Genomic DNA, 23,961 nt, shown 5'->3' on the forward strand with positions numbered 1-23,961 from the left:
TGCCAATCCTATCCTAAGGCACTTTAAAATGCTCTTGACAATGCTGTTCATTCATTATGTGAATACAAAAACAGTGAGCAAAAGAAGTCTGAAACTTAGCTCACTGATAATTGCTTCTTTATTTCCTGAATGCTTCTATGAAAGCACAACCAAATTTAACATCCTGGTTTCTCTTTAGCTGGTTGTTCCCTGAACAGTCTCTTTCTAGGTGGACATAGAAAATTTTGACTCTGTCATTTCAACCATATTAATTTTCATTTATTAATGATGATTTTGATGCTTTCCTTATTAAATCAAATATTGCAGTTAAAATTCTATCATTTCAGTAGAATTGATGGATCTTCACAGAAAATGTATTTTAGAGCAAATTTCACTGTCAGTTTAATTCCTTTATCCCTTTTTGATATATTGTACTTAAATTTTCAATTTATTAATTGTTTTTATATTTTATATGTAATTATTTTCATTTTATTTTATTTATATTTTGTATGTAATTATTTTCATCAGCATATTGGAAATTGGAAAAATAGTTGATTTTTCTGGGTTTATTCAATATCAAATTTTAATAGTTACACATAAGTTATTGTGGGTTTGCTCATCTAAATGTTATTCCTGTTAACGCTAATTGTCCCAGGTAAACACATATGCAGATTTATATTTTCACAAAATATTTTCTTCTAATATTTGTTTTCAATCATACATTATTTTTTCAAATGCAATATTAAACTTAAAAAAAATTATTCTTTGGATATGACCATCTCTGTTTTCTCAGATAACCAGATGACCACCATACACTTTAACTTCAGCACATTTATTATATACCAATTACAATCTGCTGAGTATTAAAAGAGTATTTCTTCTCTATACTGCCTTGTAGCATTTATGTAATATCTTTGTTATATTTTCAAGCCAGTTATGCTTCCTTAATCACTTTGTAATTGTTGAAGCTACTAATTGCTATTGGTTGTATATTTTAGTAGTTGATAATGTCATTTTTGGCAGTGTAATCCTGTGCTAATTTTCACTATTATTAGATAAATGATGAGTTAGTTATTATTTTAATCAAGATTTTAGTTTTTTAATAAAATAAGACAAAATTTTTTGAAAATTTACTTATTTTAGGAGCCATCTAAGTTGTCAGTATAGCTGTGACTGCCTTACATTTTTTGATTTATTGGTCATACAATTAGTAGGAGAAAGAATGGTTAGTATCAAACTATGATGTCTAAATGTCCTTTGGGTCAAATTATAAATGTTAAAATAGTATTTGTTGCCTGAAGTCATAAAACTCAGGACTTTCTACTAACAATGGTGTTTGTTAATTTACGTGTTTTAGTAGCGATATTTGAAAGCAAAAGGTTTGTCTCAAAAATTTATAGTTTTGAATTTGCTGGAGATGCTATCTTTATTTCTTTTAAATTTATGTGAGAAAACTGCTGACCAATTTTTAATCAAAAACTCTTCAAGACAACTGTGAATTAACATGTCCTAAACTTTTTCAAGACATGCTTAGAAAATATTGTCTGTGATTCAAAGGGCCTTGGGGTATTGACTCTGTGGAAATTTTTTCTTCTAGTAAAAATGGAATGAAACTTATCACGATTTTTTCTAATACAAGATTCTATAAAAATCTCTAGGCAAATGAACCCTGTAGAGATCGTTTGTACATGTTTCAATAAGGTAAAGTAAATGAAGATCTATACTGCTTGGTGACATTCTTACAGTAACTTTGTTAAGACCAGAATTAATCATACTTGCTATTTTAATATTTCTAATCCTTAATAGGAAAAAAAACTGGTCTCTCAGTGACTTGAACAAGAAAAATGTGTTGTAGTTATATATCATCACTGTCCATAATTTCTGCCTCAGTGGAAGTGATTAAAAATAGACTATTTATTTCCTTTGAAGATGTCTTCATGTCTGCTTCCTTGGGTGTGGGGGTGTATGTCTCTTCATTGGGCACTGTAACTCAGTTTTGAGGGTATGAGATGTTCCTTATCACTGGTTTAGCAATTTTTCTTTTCTTTTTTTTTTTTTTGAGTTGGAGTCTCACTCTGTTACTCAGACAGGAGTGCAGTGGCCGCTCCTGGCCACCGCAGCCTCAACCTGCTGGGCTCCGGCGATCCTTCCACCTCAGCCTTCCAAGTAGCTGGAACTACAGGCACGTGCTACCAAGCCCGGCTAATTTTTGATTTATTGTAGAGATGAGGTCTCGCCAAGTTGCCCAGGCAGGTCTTGAACCCGTGGGCTCAGGCAATCCGCTCATCTCAGCCTCCTAAAGCATGGGATTACAGGCTGAGCCACCGAGCCTGGTTTGGTTTAGCAATTTTTAAAGCTGTTTTCTACCTGGACAATTGTTCACTACCACAATCTCCTATTACAGTTAGCTTTTCTTAAATATAAAACTCTCCTTATGCAAATTATCCTGTCATTTCATCTCCTGCTAAGGCCTTTATTGATAGAGTAAAATATCACAATTTATTGAAAGGAAGAACCTGAGTCTAACAATATTGAATAACATATATTTAATACTGAGGTAAGTCGTTTCTAAATATGGCTGTTAACACTTATTCATTCTGATATTTTCACGCCCTTCCTTACATAAGAGGTGAGTCTATCTATCTTCTCCTCAATTTTGTACCAAATTTTGTCTGAATTTGATGGACACAATGTGATAGAAAAGATACACTATTGTAGAGCCCGACAGAAATGCCATTTGGAAACCAAGTTAGACTATTAAACGATTAAAGATTGTATGGAGAGATGTTAGAGAATGAAACACCATCTCTCAAAACAATCTTTCAGCAGAAGGGACTTATGTAAAAGACCCAAGTGAGACCAGCAGAATATATTTACAACTGACCCTCAATTTCTCAAAGAATCACAGCAAATAATAAGTTATTATTGGGCAGGTTTGTTAAGCAGAAACAAATGGCAAAAACAGTAGCTTAGAAATCATGATTAAGTTTGTATATTCCCATTCTCAGAAGCTTGAATAGGCAGGAACAAGCCTGTCAGTCTTCTTATAGCTCATTCACCTTTCTCTCTTCTTCAGTAAATACTTGTCTAAAGCAGAAATGGTTTAAAAGTCTTAGGTAAACATCAAGAATCCTACAATAGTTTCTATTGTGAACCTGGTATACCAATAAATGGTATACAAACAAAAATATATTGCCAGTTTTCTGTAACCATCGCAGGTGGCATGCTAATCTGATGGTTATAAAATTAAGCAAGAAACACAAACAAGCCTGACAAGACTGACTAGGGGCTTTGTTGGACCTCAGTGAGGATACCCCCACCATGACAATATGACTCTTCTAAGAGGTTAGATGCCCAAGGATGGTAATACTAAGGAGTAAAACAGCAAGATTACAAAACTTCAATTGTGAATATAATGATGCTTTGCGTGTGGAAGCTTTTAATAGTGAAGTTAATGAAGAAAAACCCTATGCTTATATTCATCACTTTGAACAAGTGATTAAATGTTCAAATAATTGACCTCTCACTTAAATTCAAACAATTGTGTTGTCTTAAATCTGCTCCACCTACCCAGCAACTTTTAAGGAAAGTCAGGCTAAGGCTGGGAAAGTTCACAGGAATCAGATAATGAAAGATTTGCTCAGCCATCCTGACAGTCATCTAGTCTGGATGGACACAAGTGTCTGCTCAAGGCTCATTAGTTTTGGAACTCCAGGCATATAGGTCTTGACTGGCACATGCAATCACTTCTACTTATAACAGCAGCTGTAGTGGAGTTGCCTGCAGGGACAACCACAGCCACATTGGCAAGTACTCCTCCCAAAATCAAGAGACACAATTGGAGAAAACAAAGAAAAAAGGTCTCTATGGGTTGAGCGATGTCCCTCAAAAAATATTATACTCAAGTCCTAACCCTAAGTGCTTCAGAATATGAACCAATTTGGAAATAAGATATTTGCAGGCATAGTTAAATTGAGATGAGGTCACATTGAATAAGCTGGGCCCCTAATCCTAATAAGACAGTTATCTTTATAAGACTGCCATATGAAGACAGAGACAAAGACCAAGTGAAGTCTGAGGATTGGAGTGATGTTATCTACAAACCATTGGAGGCCAAAAATTGACAGGCAACCACCAGAAGTAAGGTTGAGGCCGGGAAGAATTTTGCTACAAGTTTTAGAGCGAACATGGCTGGGCATACAACTTGATTTCAGACTCTCAGTATTTGGAACTGTAAGACAAATAATTTTTGTTGTTGTAAGCCATCCAGTTTGTAGTGTTTTATTATAGCAGCCCTAGAAAACCTAATTCAAAAGCCAATCTCTACCTGTAAAATATAACAACAAGAACAACTATAACTTCAGTCACTAATCCCATACATGCATGATACATAACAAAAAGAGTAGCAACAGCAGCAACAACAACAGGAACTTCTTTTCTTTTGATTTATCCCCATCTCTATTCCTCCAGATCGATGACTTATAAAAATATTATCTTGATGGGCTCGGTGGCTCAGCCTGTAATCCCGCGCCTTTGGGAGGCTGAGGTGAGTGGATGGCCTGAGCCTGTGGGTTCGAGACCCGCCTGGGCAGGCGAGACTTCATCTCTACAATAAATCAAAAAAAAAAAAAAAAAAAAATCAGCCTGGCGTGGTAGCGCATGCCTGTAATTCCGGCTACTCGAAAGGCTGAGGCGGAAGGATCGCCGGAGCCCAGCAGGCGAGGCTGTGGTGGCTGGGAGTGGCCACTGCACTCCAGTCTGGGCGACAGAGTGAGACTCCAACTCAAAAAAAAAAAAATCTTAGAGACCACACAACTCTATGCCAAAGTCCAAATGTTTCTGAGAAACATTAATATTCAAAAATTGTAGAAGTTTATGCCAGCGATCAGGGATCTTCAGGAGAAAGAAATTGAAATAGTAGAGTTTTACTAAGTGTCCAGGTTGGACATAGAGAATCAAGAAGATATTCCATTGAAACTTTCCTCCATAGTTCAATTGTTACTGAGATTCGGTTTTGTGATTCTAGGGAAATGATTCTTTCTTAAAAGAACAAAGATAAACAGTGAAGGGACTTCATTAAAAATCATACAAAATGAAATCATAATTGCCATGTTTTAGGGAGTATATGTAAAGTTTTAATTCTAACATGGATATCAGAGAGGTAGGTTACGTTCCATGTCAACATTATCTCTATGGTCTCAGTTTGGCTGGTACAAAAGGCAGATGGCTTCTTGCAATTATTCATAGAATATAAATAGAATTATTAATGTAGTTTAAAAAGGTTATAGTAATTAGATGAAAACTGTTACTGACCATATTTCTACATTGAAAGATAATTTTTAATTACTCCTGATTGCTATGCAGCCATTGATTTGGCTTATGTGATCTTAGGAGTCACTGTCAATACTGGATATCAAGAGCAATTTGCTTTTTTTTTTTTCTTTTAGGGCCAGAAGTTTGATTTACTGTTTTCCCAGACACCTGGATATTTAAATTATCTAGCATGATATCATCATTCACTAAGGTGAACTTTAAACAAATGGCATAAAGGTAAGTCAAATGCTAAAGTTACTAATTGGTGCCATACTGACTGAAAATAATTGTGAAAATATTGTGTGAATCTATTTCTTTATTGATTTTATTGCAGAAAAAGATATTATTTCTTATTACGTTGAAAATAAGTTAGAGAGCTTTTCAGACAGTATAACTGCAGGCGTCAGGAGCAAATACTCAAGACCAGATAGAAACTATTAACTCTCCTAAATTCCAAAATTAATACTTAGAAAACAATTTGCTTATTATATTTCTGGTAGCAAAACATATCACATCTAGTATGATTGTGCTTCTTCATCAAATTAATACAATGAATCTCAACTGAATTTCAATTATGATCTATGTGTGGTCTTAGTGGAACTGTAAGACCAGTAATTTTTGTTGTTGTAAGTCACCCAGTTTGTAGTGCTCTGTTATAACAACCCTAGAAAACCTAATTCAAAGGCCAATCTCTGCCTGTACAATATAACAACAAGAGCAACTACAACTTCCAGCCACTAAACCCATACACATACCTTACATAACAAGAATAGTAGCAGCAAGAACAACAAAAAAGGAATTTCTCTTCTTTTGATTTATCTCTGTCTCCCATCTTTTGGGCTTATTTATTCACTCATTCCACAGGTGTAAAGCACGTAGTAAATGCAAGCACTGGTTAGAAACTGGAATCATAATAATGAACAATTAAAATAACATTCTTAAGGAGATTGTATTCCAGTTGAAGATAGACAATATGTTTTTTAAAGGTATAAATGCAACTTATGTTATATTATGGTAAATACTATAGAGACAAATAAAGCATGATATGGATTAGGGAATAATAGGGAAGAGAAATTGTTTATTAATAGAGAGTTGTCAGGAATGGCTTCACTGACAAGCAACATTTAGGCAGAGATATCACAATGGCCAGATAGACTAGAGTAAAATGATTGGGCTGACCAGAAAGCAAAATCTCCAATATTAATGCTATGGAGTATGCAGCATAGGCCAAAGTCTTGATCCACATCCTGGCATCACTTCTGACATTGGCTAGTCTCCCATCTTAGCATTGGTAGGGATCATGAATTGCTACCACTTGATATTCCAGAAACTTAGCAGTCATCCCTCAGAGATGTTGCCAAGCTCAAGGATTGCTCTACTAGCATTGCCTTCCAGATCTTGGCAGGTGATGAATCAGCCTTGTCAGGGGACATAGAATTGAAAATAGTTTTCACAGCATGAACGTACCTTGTAAAGCATTATAATTATCAATGTATATTCTTAGGCACTGATTAATGGATTGTCCTACTGTACAGGCCATTAGCTTTATAAAAATCGAAATTATTAATCTAAATCTTTGTTAACAAGCTCTTCTGTGTTCAGTTGGCTAAGACATGTGGCAAAGGTGAAACCCTTGTTTCTTCTATAGATTCTCTGATAAAGTTTTATATTAAATCAACGTGTTGATATTCAGACAAGGTCAAACTTTCTATGAATGTTCAGAACCTTAGGTACGGTCCAAAGTATGGATCCGTGAATTATGCATGGACGAAGTACTGCTATCCAGTCTCTTTGAAATCAAATTTAGAAATTTCTACATTTATCATTAAATAGTTTTAATGAGTCAAAGATGGCGACAGAGGTTTAATTACCATGTACAGGTTCATAGCTAAGTGCCTGAGACTCACACTTTTAAGGACACCTAGTTTTTAGATAACTAGTCAACATTACATAAATATTTAAAAGCATCTAGTTTAGTTTTGGTTATTTTAATAGTTTTAGGAGGTACAAATAGTTTTTGGTTACAGAGATGCATAGTATAGTGGCAAAGAAATCTGAGCTTTCAGTGTACCCACCTCCCTCATCTGTGCACATTGTACCCAGTAGGTAATTTTTCCTACTTTATTTTTCTGTTTACAGTTTAGTTGTTTCAGATAGGTTGCTGCTACTTCTCAAAGCTTAAATAAGCATGGCAGATAATGCATATATTTAATAGTTGAATTTAACTATTTCACAATGTATATGTATATTAAAACATCATGTTATACATCACAAATCTATATAATTTTTCTTGTCAGTTAAAAATAATTTAAATTGGCTTTATATGTTTAAATCGACTTTGTATGATTTATCCATGGTTGTATGCCATATATGTAACAGGCCCTCGGTAAAGACTGGTTGAATAAATGGATAAATAATAAACAAATGCATCATTACTCACTCTTTTCTTATGCAGTTATTACTTTTTTATTTTCCCATTTTTATCTCTTCGCAGAAGAATCTTCAGACCTTATCTCTAGTCTGATCACTGTCCTGAAGTCTAATGCTATATTTCCAATTGTCCATTTGGCAAGTATAGAATATTTCTCTATATAAATCCTAATTTCTTCTATCTTAGATGAATTTTAGATCACAAATTAAGATAATTTTTCAAAATAAATTTACCTCAGTGTAAGTTTTAGTAAATTTAAAATTTACATTACTTTTTATGCCATTTTTTTCCCTAGTGATTAAAACATGTTTGTAGGAGAGATATGACGTCAAAAACCATTTAGCTTTCATTTGTTGGAATAATGAACATTTCATAATAATTATTTTTAGATGCAGTTAGTATGAAACATACGTTCAAAGAATAGCCTGAAACTTTCTTTATTTTGATACAAACAGACTGATTTGTGATAGCTGTGATTTCCCATTTCAGTTCTGAAAAACAGAGTTCTGTAATCTGTTATTCTAAGCCGTGTTTCAGAAATACAATCTCCATTTTAAGTTGTATTTGTCTCATGTACTAAGTATTAAAGATTTGCTTTTATTGACCTAAACACTTAAAGAAAATTAAATAGTATACAATAGATGTAAAAGGAAAAATGTTTATTGTTCTTATACATTATTACATTATTGCATTGTAGAGGTAAGAAGCCATATAATAATATTTTGAACATGTTAACATAGAAAAATGGTCCTAAAAATACTGTTATGCTATCATTTTGCAAGGTAAAGGAATATTAAACAATTTTTCAATATTTGGTAAAATTACATATTGCCATCTAATTTTTAAAAAACAGGGAATTTTGTTATAAGTGAAACTATGAAAATGTCTGGTTTAAAACTTTGTGTTAATAAAATCTCTCTGCCTTAGTGCATGCCTGAATGAGTCCCTAGGTAGATGAGAGTGCATCATAATTTTTGCTATGAGATAAATGATAAGTCTGAATTAAGACACTACAATGACAGTGTGACTAGAAAAAACATGGTTCAATTTATGCCATCTTAAGAAGGTAGGGTCTTTAACATTATAGTAATGACTTGATATAGCTTTATGGAGAAGGATTCTAGAAAGGCTTTCACATTTTTTAAAATTGGGCTTATTTTATTCTCATTCACTCAAATAATTCATGACTAAGAATATTTAGAGAGAAACCCATATCATTGTAGAAGGAAGGGAAAAGGAAAGAGCTAGTAATAGAGAAATGATTGTGAGTTTGGTTTTGAATTTGTTGAGTTAGAGTTTCTATGAGACATCATGTTTAGTTGATAGATGTATACGTAGAAAATCAAGCTTGGGACAGAGAATTAGAAGTTATATTTGTAATTAACATTTCTTCTTGTTTGGGTGCCATGATGTGCTAATTATTTTGCATGCATTGTTTATTTTAATCTATCAAATAAATTCAGGTGTTAAACTCTATTCTCCTCTTTGAAATATTAACTCTCAGATAGACATGAATGTAAAGTGTGTTTCCCAAAATTTCCAGCAAAGTTACAAAGATAAATAGTAAATGGTAGAACTCTAACCCAAGTTAAAGTCCATTGTATATAAATTCTGTTAGTACCTCCTAAGATATACTGCTCATACTAAATATGTTGTATAAAAAAATGAAGAGACCGAATCTGCTCCCAAAACTTCATCATTTAAACTGTAGAAAGAAAATCCTGAAAAGAAGACAAAACTTTAAGAGGAAAACCAAGAAAGAGAAAAGTGAAGTGGCAAATATGTGCAATTTTCTTTAGTGAACTTAATTTTTTTGTAATTAAAAAAGAAGAAAAGCAATAAGAATATATTGCTGAGAATGAACACAAAGGCCAGGGATGGCTGTGTCACCCGTTTGAAAAACAGTTTGAGTCTTCAAGTTGTGAGATAGAGTGGGTTAGAATGTAGTCAAAATGTTTTACCTTTTAAAGAAAGTTGTAAATGTCGTCTGGTGATAGCTGCCTTTCATCAAAGTCAGAACAGCAAGCTTTCTAGAAGTGATAGGATTCTATTTTTGTTGAAAGTGAATAAATTATGTTCTTTAATAAGGTAGAGTAGAAGTAAATGAAGGTGAAAATATTTTATTCTAAATTTGCTAATATTTATTAAGATTGTTTCCAACTTTGTTCTATTCATTCAAGATTGATTTGGTTATTCAGGGTTTTTAGTGATTTTACACAATTGTAGAAGTTTTTTTCTACTTTTGTAAAAAAATCAAAATTTTGATAAGGATCGCATTGACTCTGTAGTTTACTTTGGGTATTTATGAGCATTTTAATGATATTACTTGTTTCCAGTTCATCAACGTGAAATACCTTTTCATTTATTTGTAACTTATTCAATTTCTTTCACAATATTTTATAGTTTTCAATGTACAGATTTGTCATCTCTTTGGTTAAATTTATTTCTAAGTTTCTATTTTTGATGGTATTATAAATGGTACTGTTTTCTTGATTTGTCTTTAAAATAATTTGTTGTTGGTGTATAGAAACACTACTGATTTTTGTATGTTGATTTTGTATTCTATGTCTTTCCTGAATTTATCAGTTCTACCAGTTTTTTTGTTTGTTTGTTTGCTTGTTTTTGATGTAGTGTTTAGGATTTTCTATATAAGATCATGTTACCTAAAACAGAAATAATGTAGCTACTTACTCTCTAATTCTAGTGCCTTTTATTGCCCTTTCTTTTTTTATTATAAAGATGTGGGGTATAATTTGAGGTTAGGTATACAAACTTTGATTATGTAGGTACCCTTGTTGATGGGTTATGCCCCTCCCTCCCCTAGTAGTTTCCCTCAACTGCCAATCCCACCCCTCCTCCCCTGACAGTTTCCACTACTGCCAATTCCTTTCTTATAGTATTATAATTGCTCAAGGTCCACTTATGAGTGAGAGTATATGGTGCTCTGTTCTTTGTTTCTGTGATAGATCACTGAGTGTGATTGACCCTAAATCCATCCAAGTTGTTGTGAAGTCTTTTCTTGCTTGATTGTTCTGGGTAGAATGTTGAATGGAAGTGGTGTGAATGGGCACCCTTGTCTTATTTTTGCTCTTAAAGAAACAGGTTTCAGGCCAGGCGCTGTGACTCAAGCCTGTAATCCCAGAACTTTGGGAGACCGAGGTGAGAGGATTGCCTGAACCCAGGTGTTTGAGACCCCAGCCTGGGCAACTTGGCAAGACCTCGTGTCTACAATAAATCAAAAAATTAGCTGGGCATGGTGGTACGCACTGTAGTTCTAGCTACTTGGAAGGCTGAAGCAGGATGACTTGAGCCCAGAAAGTTGAGGCTGCAGTAGCTGTGAGCATGCTGTGAGCATGCCACTGCACTCCAACCTGGGCAACAGTGTGAGACTCCAACTCAAAAAAAAAGAAAAAGAAACAGGTTTCAAATTTTCACCATTGAGTATAATACTAACTTCCCAACTTTATGTACTGGTTTTAGACTTGAAACATCTTTCCCTACAGGATAAAAGTGAGGACACTGTCAAAGTGAGGTGCAGAAGTTCCGACTCTGGTAAGAGTTCAATGGCATCGTATCCGTGAAACTCTGTTTGCTGAGGTTTGTGTTGGCAAAGATTGCAGGCATCTTCAGCAGCCAAAGCTGTGAGTGTCTACAGCATCAGCAAGAGTTTCTGGGATCTCTTTTACTTTTACTGGGAAGTCATGGCTAAAAGAATCTTTCTCGGCATTGACTTTGGCTTATAGATGTGCTTGCAAACACTGGCATCCATGTCTAACGCACAACTTCGAGGCATGGTCACGATCTTGGGCCTTAAGTACAGGCATACATGGGGAGATTGTATTGCCAGGTTCCAGGTTGGTAGTGGCACTGGGGTCTGTGACACATGTACCCCTCACTGTGACATTAGTAATAGCATATGAGGCACAGGTGGTTGTGGAGTCACTGAGGAGTGGCTAAAGTGTAGACAGGTGCAGAGTTACAGTGGCCTGGGCCAGAGAGGCAGAATATCTCATAGCTGCAATGCCTCTGGTGTCTGAGGAATGAGTGCTTCAAGTCCATCTGCTGAGCTAGTATCTCCTGAGTGGGCACATAAAGGACTCCAGTGGCTCCAGATTCTAATTTGTTGTTAGGATAGCTCAGAAGTCAGAGGTTCAGGCACTCAGAGAGAGGTTGCAGAATCATTGTCCCTGATGTGAACACACAGAAAAACAGGGGCTCCCATGCTAAGGGTGTTCTTAATGGGCAATCCTGTGTTTGACGTATCACATGATGTGACCCAAGAGTTGTGTTTGCTGGCAAGCACAGAGCAGCCACACAGTCAGTGTCTGGGATGTGGGCACACACAAGGTAAAGATGGTTCCAGGATTGGGGTGTATGCAGGGTTGGAAAGGGTAGTGGTTTCTTTCCTGGGGTGGCACGACAGCGGTTTTTTCTTGTGTGGAAGGATGCAGCAATGTTTCTTACTCTGGGGAACCCATAATGGGAATGACTATTGGTTACTTCAGGGATAAAAGCAGCCTGTTCCCTCTTCAGAACTGGACCCTGGGGACTATTGGGGAACCACACTGGGTGGCTGAAACTGACAGCCTACACACTTCTTTGTTCCCAAACATGTCAGGTACCCAGTCTCTTAAGTGGTTCCTTCTATGAAGTTAGTCTCCATTTTTTCCCCACTGTTGCTGAAAATACTTAAATATTTACTTGAACACTTCCTAGGCTACTATTATTTGTAGATAACTGTCTATTTGTGTGTGGGGGGGAGGAGGGCCAATAAGTCTTTTATCTCCTATTCTGTGATCTTACTGGTGTCATTCTTTATTTTTATTATTTCCTTTCACATTTTACTATTTGTTATTAATTATGAATTAACCAAGTCTTATAATTCTGAACAATGGAATATTCAGCTTTTTTCCAGCTTATGTAAGCATCTGCATATATAATTTTCTAACATGAAATTTTAAAGTTGAGATAAATGGATCTGAATTTTGATTTTACAACCAAGAATGTGAACTCTTCTATCTAATCCTCCACTTTATATACCGTGATTTTAGACAGAATAATGACCTCTGGAATATATTTATGTTGTCATATTGAACCTGTGACTATGTTAGTTTTCTTGGCAAAAGAATCTGCAGATGTGATTAAGGTTATAGACCTCAAGGTGGAGAGATTATTCTCAATTGTTCAGGTTGGCCCCATATAATCACATGAGTCTCTTAAAACACAGAATCAAACACAGAATCTTTCCCAGTTCTTTCCTGATGGAGATATATGACAATAAAAGCATGGTTAGAGAGATACTACACTGCTTAATTTCAAGAAAAAAGAAGTGGCCCATGCTTCAAGGACTGTAGGCAACCTCTGGAAACTGGAGAAAAGCAAGAAAACAGTTTCCCTTTTATAACCTCCAGAAAGGAACTCAATCTTGCTCACTCTTTTATTTTGGCTAGTGAGATGAGAAATATTTAGATGTTTTACTGCAAGCGTGCAGCATAATACATTTATGTTGTTTTAAGCCACTGCATCTGTGACAATATATTATAGCAGCAATAAAAAATTAATGCAACCAGAAAAGGAACTATTGTTATTCTTTCGTTCTTTTAAACTCTAGTGTCTGTGCCTTCTCTTTTAAAAAGCCACTTTGAATTTAGAAAAATATGTGCATTACTGTTTTGTTCCACACCCCACCTCCCACTTGTCTCTTTTGGCTAGGTCTTGGCTGCTGTGGTCTTGGCTGCTGTGTTGTTTCATGTCTCCTAGGACTCAAGTTTTTACTCCCTCTTTCCAGATAATCTCCCATGGAAGCATTTATTGTGATGACTGTATGTGCTTTTACTGACCAGTCACCTTTAAGTTCCCATAATTTTGAGGAAAAACTATATCAATATTGATTACTTTTATTTAATATTTTGTAGAAAGTGTCATGAAAGCAATGTCTGTTAAGGAAGCACTTTAATTCAGAGTAAATATTACTATTCCTGAAACTCCTCAGCCATTTCACAGCTTGAAATGTGTACCTCAGATGTACAAGGGGGCTACCTTAGAAATTCTGGAATTTATTTATTAAAAAATTATGTATTTATTCTTACATGTTTAAACTTCATTTTATAAGTACTCTCCATTTGATGCAATAAACCTGTCAAGCCATTTTATTCCACTGCACAAAACAGTTTTTGAATTTGTCAATTTTGATGCTTTTTGTGCTTCTGCCATTTTTTGTTTCATCTTTTCTACGTGGGCAAAACATTCCCCTTTGAGAATTTTTTTCATCTGGGGAAACAAACAAAAGTCACTTGTGGCAAGATCCAATGAATAGACGAGGTGAAGTACAGAGCTCATGCTAGCTTTAGTCAAAAACTGCTGAACACTCAGCAAGGTGTGGGCAGGTCATGGAAGAACCAGTCACCTGTTTGCCATGGCTCAGGATATTTCTTTTGGAAATCATGATGAGACCTTCTTAAAATTTCCGTTCAAAAGTTTTGGTCAAGTGTTTGAACTGGAAGAATAAATTCTGAGTGTAAGACCTGCCCTCCAAAAGATAATTCCATTTTTGGGAGGTCTCCCCTCATATATTTTTTGTGCATCTACTTAGCTACCAAATTCACCCATGAACTTGTTTTATATATTAGTTATTCAACAGAAAGCCATTTTTTAATCTTCCTGCCACATCTACTTAAATTTTCACAAATCAATTAGGTATTTTTTTCTAGATAAAATAATTGATATTCTGTTCTGCAAACGTAGCAATTGAATAAACTCCAAGAAGTTTTATAATTGGACCTTCTTTTTTTTTTTTTCTTGAGTTGGAGTCTCACTCGGTCGCCCAGACTGGAGTGCAGTGGCCGCTCCCGGCCACCGCAGCCTCGACCTGCTGGGCTCCGGCGATCTTTCTGCTTCAGCCTTCCGAGTAGCCGTAACTACAGGCGCGTGCTACCATGCCTGGCTGATTTTTTGATTTATTGTAGAGATGAGGTCTCGCCTACCCAGGCGGGTCTCGAACCCGCAGGCTCAGGCAATCCACTCACCTCAGCCTCCCAAAGGCGTGGGATTACAGGCTGAGCCACTGAGCCCAGCAGTATAATTGCACCTTTTACCAACATATTTTATATGTATAAACTATTTGACAGTAATGGCCCAAATATTATGTGACTACATTAGAGAAAAGTAGAGAAAAATAAATTAATTAGTTAATGAAATAAATAAAAAATAGAAGATGGCAATGGACAGGTTGGTCTGTAAGAGACTCCATGGACGTAAGTGCTCATAAAGACTCGAAGGGAGTGGGCAGGTGCTGGTGGGAGCATGAAAGTCCATCTGAGGGGATACTTGGGTGCATGCACCCAGGTCCCGCCTCTAAGGGTGACTGCGAGAACCCACTGCCCTGAGATTGGAGTGCGGCTGACAAGATTACACACAGGAGTGTTTGCTGCTCGCAGGAATGCACCTGGGAAAAGCCTACTGAATCCCACTGATTCTTATTGCCTGGCACCTGGCTCCCACCATCACCTGTCATAATGGACCAGCTGGAGCCCTTGACCTGATCAGTGGAGAGAGAGGATTAGGAAAACCACAGAGGAGTCTATGCCCAGTGAGGAGTAGCCCACAGTCCTTTCCTTTGATCCAGGACAGGGCAGAGATTTGCACTGCTCTGCCCAGCTCTCCATAACCTCCAACTTGTTGCCTAAGGTAATCTCATCAAACCAGGAGAGTCAGAAGCCCCTCCCCCAGGTTGAAACAGACACAGACAACTCAGATCTCTGTGGCAGACTTGACAAGCAGCAAGCCAAGTAAACTCAGATCTGACTCACCCCCTTCCAAAGTAGGCATGAGGCAACTGACCCAAGCTATGAGTAACCCTATCTGCATGCAATGAGAGCTGGGGGAGGGGGGTGGCTGGAAATCAGAGCAGAAGGGACTTTGGACATACAGGAAGGACATCAGAATCAGTCTGATTACTTGTTTTTAGTTTTTATTTTTACTTTTTGACTGTTTGCTTTGCTCACTTTTGTTTGATTTTTGATTTAGGCTTTTTTTCTCTTACATTCTGGTTTTGATAACATTTTCTTTCTTGCTTTTCTTTTGCTATTTTACTGATTTTTTTTCTTTCTTCTTTCTAGTCTTTAGAGTGCCTGTTTGTGTAGGGGTAGGGTACATCAATAGACAGGATTTTGTTGGACTGAGTTTTGTGTGGTTACCGGTATGCCCTAGGGTTTTTTTCTCTTTTCTGTCTTTGTGTCTCTTTTCATTTGTTAGCTGGTATGTCTGTCTATTTTCCCCTTACTCTTTTCTCACTCCATCCCCCTCTTGACTACCCCCTTCTGTCTTCCATTATTCTCTTTTCTTACCTCATTTTGTTCCGAGGCGCAAACCTCAACCCCCACTGCATGGGCAGATTGTAAGGTAGTGGGAAGTGGGTTCCAGAGTGCCCATATGCCTGTTGGTGGATACTGGGCTCTGCAGATAGATTCTGAATCACAGCTCCCCCCTCAACTAAATCTCAAAACTGCAAAAGGTACAGCCCCCAACCCACAGTCCAGCTTCAGAAGTGAATAAAGTGATAGGATCCACATAAGGAACAATGGAAGACTGAGCAAAAAGAAGTAAAAGCAGTGCCATCATTCCTAAAAAACAGAATTAAAGAAGGGGGAGGAAGTGGGTGTGTGTGTGTGTGAAAATTCTACACAAATGAAGAAACACCAAAAGAATATGAATCTCTCACAGACTCCTGGAAGGTTAGACACTGAGAAAACAGATTTCTGAGCGCGAACAATGAAGAGCCCCCAGAATGACTGGTCTCAAACTAAAAACCCAGATATCAAGACATTAAGAGAGAGATTAAAAAGAATTGAGGAGAGACAAGAAGAAAATAGGAAGAAGTTGATAACTGGGATAACAGCAGTAAAGAATACTTTGAATGAAATAAATAACAAACTGATAAGAATGGAAAACAGAATTAGCAAAGCAGAAGAAAGAATCTCAGAGCTTGAGGACCAAAATATAGAACTAACCCAAACTGTCAAAAACATGAAGCTTAAAAATTCAGAACAAAACCTTCAACAGATGAGCAATTACTTCAAGAAGCTGAACCTCAGAGGAATTGTACTTCCTGAGACAGAAGGAGAGACAGAGTCCACCCCGGAATAAACATTCCATGAAATTATTCAAGAAAACTTCCCTCATCTTATCAGTGATATGACCATTCAAATACAAGAGATTCAGAAAACTCCTGCAAGAAAACAAATGAGAAAACCAACTCCTAGACACATAATAATTTCCTGAACAAAGTAGGTATAAAAGAAAAAATCCTAAAGGTAGCAAGAGATAAAGGTAAGACTACCTACCATGGATGACCAATTAGAATAGCAGCAGATTTATCTACAGAAACACTCCAGGCTAGAAGAGCTTGGAGCCCAATCTTCAAAGATCTCAAAGATAATCAATTTCAACCAAGAATAACCTACAAGCTAAACTAAGCGTCATCAGTGAGGGAGAATTAAAATCTTTCCCAGACATTGAATCCCTAAGAGCCTGTGCTGCCTCTAGATCACTTCTACAAGAAACACTTAAGAAAGTATTAAACACAGAAGAAAGGGGGAAAAAAAAAACAAGAAAGCTGGAGTTGCAATCTTAATATCAGACAAGATACTTTTAAAGTATCAAAAATTTTAAAAGATAAAGATAGTCACTAATGATAAAAGACTAAACCCATCAACAAAAAATATCCATCCTAAACTTAAATGCAGCCAACGTAGGAGCACCAACATTAATAAAGCGACTTCTAGACAAACTTAAAAAAGAGATTGACTCTAACACTATCATAGCTGGGGACTTTAATAACCCACTCACAACCCTGGACAGATCATCAAGACAAAAAAAAATCAGCAAGGAGATCCAGAACCCTCAATGAGACCCTTGAAAAATGGACTTAATTGACACTTACACAACACTCCACCTAATGACCACAGAACATGCATTCTACTCATCACCACATGGAACATATTCCAAGATCGACCACATCATTGCCATAAGTCGAACATAAAAAATTTCATAAGATAGAAATTTTGCCATACATCTTCTCAGACGACAGTGGAATAAAAATAAATATCAACACCAATAAAGTTCCCCCAAAACCCACAAAGTCATGGACACTAAACAGTATGATTCTAAGCAACTCCTGTGTCAACAATGAAATCAAAACAGAGATTAAAAGGTACCTGGAAACAAATGAAAATGAAGAAACATCTTACCAAATCCTCTGGGATGCCATGAAAGCAGTAGAGAGAGCAATTCACATCTTTACAAAAACACATGAAGAAAATGGAAAGATCACAAGTTAAAAGACCAACAAGTCACTTAAGGAAGCTGGGAAAGCTAGATCACCAAAACCCTAACTTCAGCAGAGGACTCCAGATCAGAGACTACTAATGTACAATTATATGGAAACAAAGTTGAAAACCTAAAGGAAATGGAGGACTTTCTTTTTTTTTTGAGTTGGAGTCTTACTCCATCGCCCAGATTGGAGTGCAGTGGCCAATCCCAGCCACCACAGCCTCGACTCGCTGGACTCCGGCGATCATTCCGCCTCAGCCTTCCAAGTAGCTGGAACTACAGGTGCGTACTACCACACCCGGTTAATTTTTTGACTTATTGTAGAGATGAGGGCTCACCAAGTTGCCCAGGCAGGTCTCAAACCCGGGGACTCAGGCAATTCACTCACCTCAGCCTCTCAAGGTGCGGGATTACAGGCTGAGCCACCGAGCCTGGCTGGAGGACCTTCTGATATCACACAACCTCAGTAGGTTGAAACAAGAAAAAATTGAGACCCTAAATAAACCAATAACAATCAAGGAAATTGACTACATCATAAGAAAACTACCTACCTACAAAAAAAAAAAAAAAAAACCCTGTACCAGATAGCTTTCCAGCAGAATTCTACAAAACATACAAGGAGGAACTGAATCCTATTGAAAGCATTCCAGGCGACTGAGTAAGATGGAACTCTCCCCAAATCATTTTATGAAGCTAACATCACATTGATACACAACAAAGAAAGAAAACTACAAGCCAATATCTTTGATGAACATAGATGCTAAAATTCTCGACAAGATCCTAGCAAACTGTATTCAACAACACATCTCAAAAATCTTTCATCATGACCAAGTAGCCTTCATCCCTGGGGTGTAAGACTGGTTCAACATTTGTAAGACCAAAAAACATAATTAAATACATCAGTAGATGTAAAAATAAAAATCACATGGTTATATTATTAGATGCAGAAAAAACTTTTGATAAAATATAGCACCCATTCTTGACAAAAACCCTCGAACATCTAGGCATAGTTGGAATATATGTCAAAATTGTAAGAGCCATCTACCAATACCAGGCTATTCTGATTCACAATAGCCACATAGAAAATGAAATACTTTGGCATCTTCCTAAGTAGAAGTGAAAAATATTTACAATGAAAACTATAAAGCACTGCTAAAAAAAAATATCAAAGTATACACAAATAAATGGAAAAATATTCCACGGTCATGGCTTGGAAGAATCAACATTGTTAGGATGTCCATCCTAACCAAGGTGATCTACAGCTTCAATGCAATTCCCATTAAATTACCAACATCATTCTTCTTAGAACTGGAAATGACAATACAGAAATTCATATGGAAAAAAAAAGAAAACAAAAGATGAAACAACACATCCAAGAAAAGTACAAAACAATCCTTAGCAAAATAAATAAAACAGGAGGTATTATACTTCCAGACTTTAAACTTCATTATAAGATAAGTCCCTTTCTTTTAACCCAAACCTTCCTCTCTATTTTCTTCTTCATTTTCAGCAAAATAACTTCTTCACAATTCTTGGAGAAAATTATGACCATCTGGCAAGATTTCCTTCAGCCTGCTAGTTCTCTGCTATAGAGTTATTTATAACCTTATCCTATAGATAAATTATTTGGAAAATATTACTTTCTAATTGCCAAATATAATGTATATAATTATCCTTTTAATTAGTAAGTGTCTCCATTTGTTAAAACTTAATTTTTACATTCTGGAAATGTTCTATTCCTTTGAATTTTCTAGCCTCACACTCTTTTTTATCTTAAGTTTTACACATTTTGTTTGTTTGTTTCATTTCTTTCATGTTTCTAGCTATAAATGTGGGAATTCTTCAGAATTCTAATCTCAGGCTTAATCTCTTCTTCAATAGATAGTTCTCTTTGGGTTATTGCATAATATTGGTAACACTCTGACATTAAAATCTGATGATACCCAAATCTAGATACCAGTGCAGATGATTCTTGGTAGCTCTGAGTCTATGTAGATTATATCAGAATGGCATCTCTTCCCAAAACATCTGGTGAGATTCTCTTCAACATTTGGGAGCTATCTTTGATGAACTGAATAAATTTACTATCTATCTATATCTGATTATAAATGAAAGTATATCAATACAATATATAACCGATTATACATAAAGAAGAAAGTTTTTATATACAAATGATGTATATATAAGCATACTGATTTTCCTTTTTTTACAGTACAATGAGGAAGAGACAAGTGTTCTGTTACCTATTAACATTCAATATTATCAGGGTATAATGTCTATAGTAGGGAACAACTTTTGACATGCCAGATTATGCATAATTTTAACATACATCATTATCTGTGTGAAGAGAAGAAGAAAGGAATATTCATGGCTAAAAAAGCTGCCACGGGAAAGTTTGTCAAAAAAGAAAACTGCCATATCACCTTATATTAAGTATTGTAAATTATGACAGAAGTGGATTAAGGGAAAAATTAACTAGAAGAGTTTCTGTTGAAGATACATAATTGGTCCCTCCAACAACAACCACAAAACTTTTGTTTTGCTTTCACATGACCCAACTTTAGTGACCAAACCAAAGCAACATATATATTCTGAACTGTTAACTTTGGAGACCACTAAACTATGTAAAACCTTGTAAAATATATACACTAAATATTATTGACTGTAATTTATCAAAAGTAAGAATTTCGTTTACTTAATTTGTTGACTTATCTGATACTGTTTTCATATTATTAATTCACTCAATACTAAACATATATTGGTTATGTATTATATAACAATATTTTTTAACCAAATAAATTCTGAAGTTCAATACTGCTTTATATGTAAAAAGTATGCTGGAATCATGCAGGCAATCTGTTTTAAAAGTTCACCTTAACAGTTCTTAAAAGTTCTCTTATGATTGTCATCAACACGAATCTGCAGAGATAGAAACAAAAAGTAATAGAAAAAGAAGCTTGTTGCTGACTGGCTGGTATGTATACTCTCATTTTTGTAAGACTGTTGATTTTTCTATCCTTGCAGAGTTTGATGTTACTGTAAGATGTCTCCATTGGGAAAGCAAAGAAGACCAATTGGGTGTTCACACAAATAGAAATAAAAATAAAACAAATATGTTCCTCCCTTTATGGATTGAAAGATTTCATGGGCAAAACCTATCAATTTTACTGACTCAAGTTTTCTACCCAATGACTCCCAGACCTTGTATTTGTGATGTAGTAGAACCTGCTAGAAAAGGAAAAAAATATTTCAAAAGTAAAGATAGGTGGTATTACATAGTGATTTATTGGAGTCTAGCTTGTACACAAACTATTTCCTTTACGGATGGTGACTGACCTAAACTACTGAGGTTTCTTTTGGAAACATCTTAGGAAATTTATTTGATTTATAACAATAACTTGGCTATCTTTCTTGGTATTTTTTATCCTGAAAATTTCTTATTTGTATATTTTTTAAAGGGTATCTAAATTTAGAAATAATGAAATCACTTCAAAATAAGCAATCTTATAGTCTGTATGCATTTGGTAGATATTATAAATTCCCTCCAGATTCAAATAAACTATTTATTTTAAAGGAAAGAGGATTACCTTTATGACCAGATATAAAGTCATGGGCAAAAATTAAATTTTCATTTCTTCAAGTGTTCAAAAAGGGATTATACTAAAATGTATTCTTCTACTAAATGATTTTATGTGACTACGGAATATAGAGTTAATGTCATCTATTGTTCTCAATAAATATTTGATATCAATCTGATACTTAGTATTTTTCCAAAAATAAATTCTAACTTAAACTACATATTATCTTTGCACTCAAGTGAAGTAAAAATTATTTTTATCACAAAATAAACTGGTAGAATTTTATGACTAAAGAAGAGACTAGCTATGCAATTTTTCTTCATTTTCCAATTCTCTGAAATACAGCAGACTTTTAAAACACGAGGTAAAAATAATGGCACTCCACCTCAAAGAGGGTGTTATTGTTCAGACTTAGTCCATGAAATAAAGCAGCCATAGATAAAATATATTCAACAGTGGGCTCTAATTTATCTTTATAGTCTAGAAAAAAATGTTATTCTTGCCATTTATTTATTTACTTATTGAGTTGGAGTCTCGCTCTGTCACCCAGGCTGGAGGGCAGTGGCATGCTCACAGTCACCCCAGCCTCGACCTGCTGGGCTCTGGCGATCCTTCCACCTCAGCCTTCCAAGCAGCTGAAACTACAGGTGTGCACTACCATGTCCAGCTAATTTTTGATTTATTGTAGAGATGAGGTCTCGCCAAGTTGCCCAGGTGGGTCTCGAACCTGTGGGCTCAGGCACTCCTCTCATCTCTGCTTCCCAAAGTGCTGGGATTACAGGCTGAGTCACTGAGCCTGGCCTTGCCTTTTATTTTTAGTGAATCTATACACATTTAATCCATTATATTGATGATTGAATGAATATACAAGTAATTAAATTAGTATTTAACAATATATTTATTCACATATTTATTTATTAATATATTTCTTATATCTATACAGAATACATTATATGATATTTACTTTTAGAATTAAGATATAATTTTTGCGCTGGGCTCGGTGGCTCAGCCTGTAATCCTACGCCTTTGGGAGGCTGAGGTGAGTGGATTGCCTGAGCCCGCGGGTTCGAGACCAGCAGGGCAGCAAGACCTCATCTCTACAATAAATCAAAAAATCAGCCGAGCATGTTAGTGCAGGCCTGTAATTCTGGCTACTTGGAAGGCTGAGGTGGAAGGATCGTCGGAGCCCAGCAGGTCAAGGCTGTGGTGGCCGGGAGCGGCCACCACACTCCGGTCTGGGCGACTGAGTGAGACTCCAACTCCAAAAAAAAGATATAATTTTTGCATTATTTATAAATAAAAAGTATGTTTTAAAACAGTGTATTTTTGTCTTTGTTGAATGAGCAGTTTGTTTAGATAATTATTTAATCAAACCCATTAATGTGATATTTCAGAGATCCTATACCATTACCAGTGTATTATCTATCTAATATTTTTTATCCAACTCTACTGAGATAAAAACTTTTTGCTATGAATATGAATGTTTTCAAACAATTCTAAAAAGTTCTGATTTGTGTACCTTAAGACTGCTTGATGCACATACAGATTTATGTATGTTGTATTTTTAAATGATTTTTAAAATAAATTGTTAACTTGATTATTATTTTTCTTTAATTTTGTCCTTATTCACACAGTTACTCTAGGAATAGAAACCGTGAAAACCTATTTCTAAAAGTACTGACTTTTTCAAAATCTTTCTATCCCCTTTTCACATTTCTATGTAATTTTTACTTATTTTTTATATCTCTTTTTGTCCTATAACTTGAGTGATATTCTTAACAAAGTTAACAATATTATCATGTGATCTCTAAATACCTGCTCTGTGTCACATACTGCCCTACATACAGTGAATCCCATCAACAAAAATATCGTTCCCTTTGAAAAATTTCAATTTCAGTGAAGAAAACAGACAATAAACAATATAATAAGAAATATAATAAGAAATAGACTATACTTGGTCACAAGAACTCAAGTGGAAAAAAATCAGGAGAAGGTTATAGAAAATGTTTAATATGGGGGTTGGAAACTTCAAATTTAAATAGAATGGTTAAAATGACTGCACTGGAAAAGAGTAACATTTAAAGAAAGACCCAAGGAGGTGAGGGCTAAGGCTAGATAATCTAGAGTAGAGCGTTCAACTAAGACACAAAGGGAGCAGAGATCATAAGTTTGGGGGTTATTTATTTTTTTTTTTTTTTTTTGAGTCGGAGTCTCACTCTGTCGCCCAGACTGGAGTGCAGTGGCCGCTCCCGGCCACCGCAGCCTCGACCCGCTGGGCTCCGACGATCCTTCCGCCTCAGCCTTCTGAGGAGCCGGAACTACAGGCGTGCG

The sequence above is a fragment of the Carlito syrichta genome, unplaced genomic scaffold (genome assembly GCF_000164805.1).
Source record: "Carlito syrichta isolate Samal-C Ts95f unplaced genomic scaffold, Tarsius_syrichta-2.0.1 Scaffold303579, whole genome shotgun sequence".
Lineage (NCBI taxonomy): Eukaryota > Metazoa > Chordata > Mammalia > Primates > Tarsiidae > Carlito > Carlito syrichta.